The sequence below is a fragment of the Vulpes lagopus genome, chromosome 16 (genome assembly GCF_018345385.1).
Source record: "Vulpes lagopus strain Blue_001 chromosome 16, ASM1834538v1, whole genome shotgun sequence".
NCBI classification, from domain to species: domain Eukaryota; kingdom Metazoa; phylum Chordata; class Mammalia; order Carnivora; family Canidae; genus Vulpes; species Vulpes lagopus.
The window spans coordinates 7,936,819-7,948,056 of record NC_054839.1 but is presented as its reverse complement, the minus strand read 5'-3'; the positions used below and the strand labels follow the sequence as shown (position 1 = coordinate 7,948,056).

Genomic DNA, 11,238 nt, shown 5'->3' with positions numbered 1-11,238 from the left:
CATAAAACAACTAAGGCTCTTCAGAACCTTTATGGAATTCTAGAAGGTCCTACTGCAGTGCAAGAGGCATTACTGCAGGTATAAAATCAAAGGTAATAACATGATTTAATTATCAGGTTATTCAAAACATCACAGTCATGAGCTTATTTATGAAAATTCTTAGCTTTAATACAAATGTTTTGCCTCCAAGATAATATGCTTCCTTCCTTTTTTGTCCCAGCTTGATGGTCTCTTATTTATTGACATGCCTCCTACCTTCCCCCCACAATTTCAGTCCCTTTCAACTATCCCAGAAAGAAAATAGTGAAAGGAAGGGAATAGTAGGGTTCTGAGCCCCTTGGGCAGTTAGAAAGGGAAAGCAAACAAAACAATCACTGGTTGTGACAGAGATTGACAATCAAGGAGTCTAAAGTAGAGTCAGAAATGTGGTAAGAGAAAGGGAAGAAAGGAGATGTCCTAGAAGTCACTTGCCCTGTTAACCATCTTGCTGAGAGGGGCCTGAGGATAGCCTCCAACATTTGGAAGTACAGGTCTTGAAGAACAGAGGTTGAGCCTGAAGAAAGAGTAGATAAGGAAGGGTGGCCACCTGTCTCTTTGTAGAATGGGACCCACCACCTCAGGGAAGCAGCTTCACAAGCCATAGACCCTTTCATCATTGTAGGCAATATATGGAAGTCTTCATGGTGTTCCTGGAATAGTTGACCCTTCATGGCACTAGTAGATGGAGTGACAATGTTGACAAAGAAAAACAAGACATCTCAGAGATGAATTGGCTTCCAGATCAAGAAGTAGAACTGATCAACTGTGGGGGTGCCTGGGTGGCTCATCGGTTAAGCAAGCAACTCGTGATTTTGGTTCAGGTCATGATCTCAGGGTCATGGGCTCAAGCCCCACATCAGACTCTGTGCTCAGCAGGGAATCTTCTTGAGGGTCGCTTTCCCTCTCTCTCTACCGCTGCCACCCACCACATGCTTGCATGCACATGTACTCTCTCTCTGAAATAAATAAATCTTAAAAAAAAAAAGAGGTGGTACTGACCAAGAGGTGAGATCAGAAGGTAACATTTTTTTTTTTTTTGTCCACGTCTCCTAAGTTTTGGGAGCCTTTTCTACTACCACTGGAATCCAGTTCAGATATTTCTTTCAGATCTTCTCACCTTCAGAGCAGTGCTTCTTGAACAGATGTTCCTCTTTATACACAAATTTCATCCTCTCAGGAATGGCACTGGACCAGGCTGGGGTGAGGGAACCTGGGGGGTAAGGTGGGGGAGCCCAAGACAATATGTTTCTATGTTCATTGCAAATACCTCCTCATAATGTCCCAAAAGAAAATTCTTCTATGTTAAAAAATGTGTAGCAAGGTATATTGAAGAGACATCTTTTTGAGTACAGTCCCAAAAGACAGCTATTGATGTTAAAGCTCTGTGTAGACACAAGAAGATATACCTGGTAAAATAATAATGATTCTTTTTTTTCATTTATGAGACACTTAATAGTAGATTGCTTACTTTTAAAGTATCTTGAAAATGTATAAAAGGAAAAGTAGCTGAAAAAGAATCACCATTTCTATCATACTAGAAAAAAAATCCAACTGAATTTAAAATGTTTAGCTGACACTTATGTGTGAATGCTATGGGAGAGGCTCACAGGGAGTAGAAAATATGATGTTCTTTTTTCTGTTGTTTGTACTATAGCCGTCAATGAAATGGAGAATAAAAGTGAATCAGAAGAAAGAAGAACATGCAATCCGATTCATTAATTCATTTATCCACATTTATTAGTATTATTTATATTTAACTTGTACCAATTTGAAAGTTTTATTGCTTTGATTTGTTTTGCTTTGTTTTAGTACTTCAGAAATAAGTGAGATTTCTTCTTCTTTCTTTTTTCTCCTTCCTTCCTTCCATCCTTGCTCCTTTCCTCCTTTCTTTTTTTTCTAAATATGTCTTCTTACTTATATCTTCCTCATAGAAATATATTTTTAACTAAAAGCAAATAGCAAGGAGATAAGAATATGCAATGGGAAAAAGATAGTCTTGTCAACAAATGGTGTTGGAAAAAGGGACAACCACATGCCAAAGAATGAAACTGGACCAAAAATAAGCTTAAAATGGATTAAGAACCTAAAAGTGAGACTTGAAACCATAACATTCCTAGAAGAAAACATAGGCAGTAATTTCTTTGACATTATCCCTGGAAATATTTTTCTAGATATGTCTCCTCCAACAAGGGAAACAAAAGCAAAGAATTAACTATTGGGACTACATCAGAATAAAGGCTTTTGCACAACGAGGAACCCATCAACAAAACCATAAGGCAGCCTACCAAATAGAAGAAGATATTTGCAAATGATATATTCCATATGAGGTTAATATCCAAAATCTATAAAGAACTTATACAACTCAACACCAAAAAAATAGTCCATTTAAAATGGGCAGAAAACATTCATAGACATTTTTCCAAAGAAGATATACATATAGCCAACAGACACATAAAAAGGTGCTCCTTGGAGGGAGCCCAATGTGGGACTCAATCCTAGGACTCCAGGATCATGCCCTGGGCTGAAGGCTGGCACTCAATCGCTGAGTCACCTAGATGTCCCTCAATATAATTTTAGATTCTCAATTTTGTTTTAATATTTCAATTGTTTTTTAAAGAGCAGTTTTAGTTTCATAGCAAAATTGAGCAGAAAGTACAATGATTTCCCATAAGCCCCCCCTAGTCCTCCTCATGCATAGCCTCCTCCATTATCAATACTTACTAGAATTTTAAAATTAATGCAGCACTCGTGTGCTTGGCTGGTTGAGCATCTGACTCTTGATTTGGGTTCTGGTCATGATCTCAGAGTCCTGAGATGGAGCCCAGTGACCAGCTCTGCACTGGGTGTGGATCCTGCTTGAGATTCTGACTCTCTTTTTGCCCCTAACCCCCCTAAAAAATGAAGATAAAAAATGAATACCTTTCTGTTATATTTTAATTATTTTAAAAAATGTGTGTTCTTTTGCACCATAAACTATTAAATCAATCTCTTATTTTTATATGTTATAAATCATTATAATTAATTATTTTGACATCTAATAGTCTGTTATTGGGCACCTGGGTGGCTCAGTGGTTGAGCATCTTCCTTCAGCTCAGGTCATGATCCCGGGGTCCTGGATGGAGTTCTGCTTCAGGGTCCCCACAGGGAGCCTGCTTCTCTCTCTGCCTATATCTCTGCCTCTCTCTGTGTCGCTCATGAATAAGTAAATAAAATTCTTAAAAAATAATATTAACCTATTATTAAATATTTTTAAGAATACATTCTTAAGAGTTTAAATAAGATTCAGTTTGTGGTGAGCATCTAATTGGCCTCATCATGTACGCAATTATCACAGAAGGATTCTATGACTATACAGTGGGGCTTCCACTCAACACATGTAGCATTTTCTTTATATAGACATAAATTAATTTTAATTATGGCTAATTAAGTAAATAATGTAGTCTTTTCAATGCATTTCAGTTTTTGTATCTCTAATAGCTCACTCAGAAACTATTTTTCAAATGTTGCCTTATTGAATTAAAAACAAAAACAAAACAAGCACACCAACTTACACTTTCAGAGATTTTAAGTTATTAAATTCTGTGTATATATAAATGAATCTGTTATAAATAATACATATTATTTGTACAAGATATAGATTTAAATATCAGATAAAAGCCAATGTAGAAATTGAAATTGAAGCTAAAAGAACTAAAAATGCAATTCAAGTTTAGCTGTGGTCCACTGAAGAGAGAACAACTTTGATCTTAGGAAAAGATTCATATTTGCTAAAAGATTCAATGACGTTTCTAAAATATTCATAATTAATTCAATTTAGCATACCATTTCCTTGACTTTTCCTTCATATTTGCTTGCTCTCCTGAACCTCTGGGTCACTTTATGTTTATTCTATCATTGTGAAGTTTCAGCTGTACCCATGTGGTTTTCCATTGGGTGACCCTAGAAGTAACACAAAAATAGTACCATGGAGATTAACAACAACAACAAAAAAGAGAAGCCTTATCTTGAACTATGTAAGAAATACCTCAGGTTGTCAATGACACACACAAAAAAAACAGCTGTATGACGATACAATCCCTTGAAGCATTATTTATAAATTATGCAGTGATAATTATAGTGATAACTGAGAAAAAAAAGAGTATAGCACCAGTCATGAAAGTGACAAAGGTAACATCAGAAAAATGTAATTGATAATTCTTAATAATTTCAGAAAAGAACACTGTTGAATTTATTTATTAGTATATGTTATAACGATGAAAGAGATTTTAAAGTATTTTAGGGGGGGCTGGTTTTTCGATAATTCTTAATAATTTCAGAAAAGAACACTTGAATTTATTTATTAGTATATGTTATAAAGATGAAAGAGATTTTGGGATCCCTGGGTGGCAGAGTGGTTTAGCACCTGCCTTTGGCCCAGGGCACGATCCTGGAGACCTGGGATCGAATCCCACGTCGGGCTCCCGGTGCAAGGAGCCTGCTTCTCCCTCTGCCTGTGTCTCTGCCTCTCTCTCTCTCTCTCTCTGTGACTATCATAAACAAAAAAATTAAAAAAAAAGATGAAAGAGATTTTAAAGTATTTTAGGGGGAGTTGGTTTTCTGCTTAAAAGAATATTGATTTTAGAAGTTTAATTATGCGGATTTTATGTAATACAAAACTAATTAACTTACATTTTAATTATCAAAATATGTTTTTCTTGAGTTTTGACAATAAAAAATATTGACATTCTTTTTAATTGCTGTGATGCTATAAAAGTATCAAAAGGAAGATAAAACAAACAGCCAGTTTTATAGACCTTCTGACAACGGGACATGGCACCAACTAGGAAAAAGCCGAACTAAAAATGATTCCCTTGAATCTGCTTTAAAGTTCTCTAAATAACTTTGGTGGAGTCAAGGAAGGAGAGAATTTTGAGATCCAGGGATTTTGGGGGTTAATGTATTATTTCTACTATACCAGGCTTTATACTCAGCCTCATTATCCACAGTGTTTTAGTTACTGTCAAGAGTTATGAAGGAGCAAGAGAGAACATTCATGGACAGGTGGTTTAATATGGGGCTATCTGCCTATGGTATTTATCAAACTCTTACATGAGTAAATATAAAACATGTGCATGAATAACGTCTAATATCTTGCATCGTTTTATTCTAAAGTATCATATGTTTGTTTATTCTAATAATTATACATTCAAGTTTAATAGATTATAACATAACTCTTGTTTTGGATGTTTAAAGAAACATCCAGGCAAATTGTTTCAAGTTTGAACCTAATCGGTGTGTGAAATTTTACCTTTTTTCAGAGAGCCCTGTTACCCACCTTGGGCATTACACTATTATAGAGAGGCTAGTTTAAAACAAGACAAAGCACATCAAGGGAATGGATAAGAAAGAGAAGCAGATGACTGAGGGCCATTTTGGGGGGAATGCACACAGTTAAGAGGCAGAAAGCATAAAGATAATATAAGATATAAGAATTAGAAAGTGCTATAGATAAGGGAAAGGAACAGGATTAGTTCTTCCAGTGAAGATAGGATAAAGGGCAGCAAGATCAGCGCACAGATGCTCTCTAAGAATCAGGAAGCTTACCTAACAGAATGGTGACGATATGCAGGAATACATGGGCTCTTAGCACCAGGGCCCTGCTGACAGACCAGTGAGGTCAGGGCCACAGAACAAGTAATAGTGGTGTGCCCCAAAGTGAAGATTAGAAAGATGTAAGGAAAGAAACCAGTACAGATGGCCATTCTACAGTCTTTATGGTTAAAGGCCACCAGGAACAAGATTGAATGCAAAAATTTGGAAAAAATCCAAGTGGACGTAAATTAAGATGACCAGCTCTGCTTATTATTCTTGGTCTTCTGCCCAGTTGTAAATACTCATCACAAACCCATCTTTTCAGAAGATAAATTAGTTACAGGATTGTTACATATTTGAACATATCAGGGCCGGGGCGGGTGGTCAAGATTATCTCTAAAAAACTTTCCTAACATGCTGATATAGAATGAAATAAAAATTTTAAAAAAAGTCAACTTTTTTTTCTATTCCTTTGATGGAGAGAGGGGAAAAAATAGAAGTCTTTGACAAAGAAATGCTTTTACTTTTACTGTTCAAAGGGGACTTGTTTGGGAAACTGAACACATTAGCATCTGATGCTTGAGCTTTCCTTTCAAAGTGAAATTAAGCTGAGTAATAATAATCTCCTCCCTTCTGACTTCTTTAAATAAATACATTCAAACATAAAACCTTGCATTGTGGCATGAGGCTTACAGTTTCTTTTACCTTTAATGAGACCAGGGCAAACCAAGGGGTAAGAATGATATGTTAATGAGAGGAGGAAGCCATGTGGCAGTCCCAGGATGTAAAGAACTTTTATTCCTTGTGACTGTGTAAAGAGTTTCCTTCACTTGTTAACCTCCCTGCATTTTTATAGCACATAAAAGAGCATATGGACTTCCAATTGTAAAGGCACTTTGACTTGGGTATTTATACTGCTTTGCCAGGAATTTACATTTCCTTGAGGTAGAGTCAGCCCTCAGGGACTGCCTCCTCTTGTCTCTCAGAATAGGCCAAAGACATTTCTTTGATCAACTCCTCTCCCTCTGACACCCTCCCTCCCTCCCAACCCCCCCTCATTCCTATTGCCTACAGACTTGTTGATTCCCTTCCTTTTATTGAGAATTACACCACCTAGACTTATGTCTCGCTCTCCCAGCCATGTTCTGCTTGCTTTCTTCCAACCACTCAAACTAGGCATCTCATGTTGCTTTATATAGAACTAATGTTCACTTATATTTACCCTTATAGTTAAATAAAAAAAAAAATTCACTAGCGTCTTTTGTGTCAAATCTACATTCTGAAATCATTTCCCCAGTTTCTGACATGTCTTTTCACAAATTTCCTTTAGTGAAAGTGTTTTGGTGATAGACACTTCTTGGTTTCAGATATCAAAACTTATAAAATTTCATTCCTGACTGGAATTTCGAATTTTAAGTTGATAACTATTTACTCTTAGAACATTAAAATGGTGATTTTACTGTTTTTCTGTGTTCGTTGATGCCATCAGTGAGTCAGTGGTCAGCCTTATTGCTCTTTGTAGCTGATCTGTCTTTTCCTCACGAGTGTGTTTGTTTTTTTTTTAAGATTTTATTTATTTATTCATGAGAGACACAGAGACACAGGCAGAGGGAGAAGCAGGCTCCATGCAGGGAGCCCGATGTGGGACTGGATCCTGGGACTCCAGGATCACGCCCTGGGCTGAAGGCGGCATTAAACCACTGAGCCTCCCAGAGATCCTCTTCAAGAGTGTTTTTAATTTATTTTCCTTTTCTTTGAGGTTCTTTCATTTCAATGTGAAATGTCTAAGTGTGGATTTCCTCTTACTTGCATTTTCCATGCTCCCTGGATCTGAAGTTTGCGGTCTTCCTCTCAGTAAAACTCACAGACACTTTTCTTTGAATAGTGCCTCTTTTTTAAATTTGTTTCCCTCTTTTTCTTGTGGGAGTTAATGAAGTATGTATTAGAATGTTTCTATTTTCTGTATAATTTTTAGCATTTCTCAAACAGTCCTATATCTTTTTCTGTACTCTGATGGCTTCGGAGAGCTCTCTCACTCTGTCTGATCTTGAATTTCAGTTTTTCAATTATAGTTCTCATTTTGAGGTCTTCTTTTCATTGTTTTCAAAACCTGTTGGCTTCTTTCTTTTTTTTTTTTAAATTTTTTTTAAATTTTTATTTATTTATGATAGTCAAAGAGAGAGAGAGAGAGAGGCAGAGACACAGGCAGAGGGAGAAGCAGGCTCCATGCACCGGGAGCCCGATGTGGGATTCGATCCCGGGTCTCCAGGATCGCGCCCTGGGCCAAAGGCAGGCGCCAAACCGCTGCGCCACCCAGGGATCCCCCTGTTGGCTTATTTCTTAAACGTTGCTCCAATTTTCATAATTGCCTTCTCAAAAACATATCAAATATGCTCATTTGGTATTCTGTGACCAGTAACCTGTGTGGGTGTGCCCCTTTCTTTCTTTGTGGGTGTCATCCCTCACTTATAGCACCACACTCACTGCCTGGGGTGTGAGGTGTTTGCTAATCTTCCCCTGTGAGCCCAGACTCTTCTTCCCACTGTTTCTGTGAAAATTCTATGAGGCCTAGATTGAAATTTGTTCGTTCGTTTTCCAAAAAGGAGTGCCTTTATCCTGAAAATGCCTGAGGGTAATAACAACCTGAGCCCACTATAAAGTAAGTGGTTTTCTTGAGATTTTTGGAATATACAGGTGACATGAATGTATACCTTAAAATCACAGGAGGGATGAATTTTCAGGGGGATTTTCCCCTTCTAGCTAGAACTAATGTTTAAAATAATCAAGTGTACATTTTGCCTTTTTTCTTGATGGTATATTTGTTCACTTTTTACCTTCAAATGTGAATATAATTTTATGAACTCAGTTTCTTGCAACCAAGTCCATCATCTCCCCCCCCGCCCCCATACCGTACTTATGGATACCACCACCACTCCCCTGAGTTTGAGAACTCATCCATCCTTGACCCCTGGAACCTCCTCACTTTCCCATATCCAGTGACTGTGATAGGGTTTGAATTTTAGTCCATAGACATAAGGTTATATATCACTTTACCAAATGGAAACAAGTTCACAACTCAGGGCTGATTTGGTTCTGGATGATCCAGTCCTGCATATATGCTTCTTATACAAACTGCATTATGAGCAAAAGATTTTGAAATGAATAGATACATGAATAATGAAGTCCAGTAAACCAGAAGTTTTCAATGTCTATGACAGTTCTCTGTGGTTTGTTCATGATGAAATGTAGTATTGTATCCTCTGCCAAAGATATAATATAAATAACTACTTATACGGTTCATTGAAGGCATAAGTGCCCCATCATTTCTGAAACTTTTATTATTGCTATGGTACACTTGTCGTTGGGATAGGAGTTATGTTGCCATCATGCAACCATGATTCTATTAATTTATTTCCTGTGCCCCGTAGCTTTTGCCATCTCCAGCCATAAAACCAGTTGGGAATCTATTCTGGCACAAAACATACATTTATGAAACCCATGTATCTTGTTTTTTGCTCATAAGCCATATATATTCTATTCAGAGCATCTTCTGCATATCTCTCTAGTTACATTTCAACCTAGAAAAGAAATTCTTAAATATTAAAAATAATTTTGTTATTGTTCTCATACTATGAAGTAGTAGCTAAACTTTTTCTTTACAATTAAAGTCACGATAATATCCCTATTTTTAGGGTCAGATTTGGATATACTGCAAAAATAATTTGTCTATAATAGTAATGAGAATTTTGGTTACTCCTAAGCCCTAGTGCCCACCACCCTTACTGCTTTCAAGGTGAAGGGTCTCTGTCTATACTCTTTGAATCCTAAGTCATCCTATGAGCACCTATCTCTAAGAACATTGGCTTCAGGATCACATTGCCTGGATCTATCATCCATTAATTTTGCCCAGTTATTATTCATCACTTATAAAATGGGACAGTACAGGAACTAATGTATTTTAACTGAGTCCATACACATAAGGTCCTTAGAAGTTGTCAAGAACTGAAAAAAATTCTCAATAAATGACTAGCAGTAGGTGTAGCAATATCTTAATTCCAGTGGACCCAGTACAGTTAGGTACTTACCATTTCAGGTCTAAGTAAATCCACAAGGTTCTAAATGTATGCTTTCCCTCATCATCCTTTTATTGTTCTCTGATATGCCTGCACATAAGCTAGATATTGCTTGTGCAATATTTTCCTTTGCTGAATCCTGTACTATCATCTCTTGTCTATCAACTCACCTTCATATAAGCCTTTACTAGTTATCTATTGATGTGGAACAAATGACCACAAAATGTGTAGCTCCTCTTATTTTATCTCACAATTTCAATAGGTCAGGTATTCAGATACAGCTTGGCTGGGTCCTCTACCCCAGGATCTTTCACAAGGTTGAAACAAAGTGTTGACTAAGACTGAAATCTTATTTGAAAGCTTGCCTGGCGAAGGACTGACCCTCTTCTCAATGTCCAGCAACATACAACATTGGTTTCAATCAGACATCTTATAGCAGCACTCTGAAAAATGCATTCTTATTTCAACCTTTCTTTATTGAGTAAAGCATTCCCAAATATCTACTGTATTCTTGTGTGAGATGATATGAAGTTATACTGCCAGCTTAGAATGGAAAGATTCTTCCCAATTCTGCTCCAGGCTTCTACCCTCTGGGTCATACCCATTCCTTTAAGCCTGAGTCAAACTTCATCTCCATGGAGTCTTTTCTCCATTCCCTGGACAATCATGATTATTCCTTTTTCTCACATATCCTTTTACTTTTAGAACCACATACTTTTCCAGTTTGATGTTTTCTGGTTTGTTCATATTTGTTCATGAGAAAAAGTTATTAGCCAAGTAATAAGCAACTTGAGTGTACAAGCCATATCTTGTATGTATTTTGTACAACCCCTAACATAGTATTTGGAAGCTTGATGCAAATAATAACAATTATTATTATTATTATTACTATTACTTTATTATATTAAATGATTTTCTAACTGATTTTCATCAGGCAGATCTTGTAATTTAGTATTAAAAAAACAAAGGCTATGTTCTGGTAGATGCTTGGAAAGCACTCATGGGGGTTTATCTCTTTAATATCAAATTGTGTTTTCATTAATACACATTTAGAACAAATGCCATTTTTATTCTTTTTCTGAAAGAAATACTGCCAATTATGAGTAATCATAGCAAGTACAAATTCATGGCTTGAGTTTACAAACAACACTGGGAAAAATTTCTTCTAAAATTTTTTAAAGGCAGACTTAATTAGCATTGTTTATGTATTATAAAATGGCATGATATAGTTTTAGCAAATTTAACTGAGTCTCTTAGTGACAATGATGAGTGTGGTCAAGAACATCTAACAAAACTTTACAAAATCTCTACTTCCTTTACCTGGCCACCACCATTTTAAAGCATTCATATATATACGTTATATGTATATACATATAACGTATATATTTATATATTTCATATTTACATGTGTGTATGTTTCTGTATCAAAACACATATTAACAGACTGCACAGCTCATTTGAAGCTTCATCTGACAGCCATACATATGGAAGATTTCTAATATGGGATGTTCATTTAGAAGTTCTCACTGGGATTCCAGTATTCTACAATAGAAAT

General features: G+C 36.4%; 1 pseudogene; it reads right to left on the bottom strand.

Moving 5' to 3' along the window:
- Positions 1–630: 630 nt before the first annotated feature.
- Positions 631–1,208, bottom strand: LOC121477126 (annotated as a pseudogene).
- Positions 1,209–11,238: the final 10,030 nt, after the last annotated feature.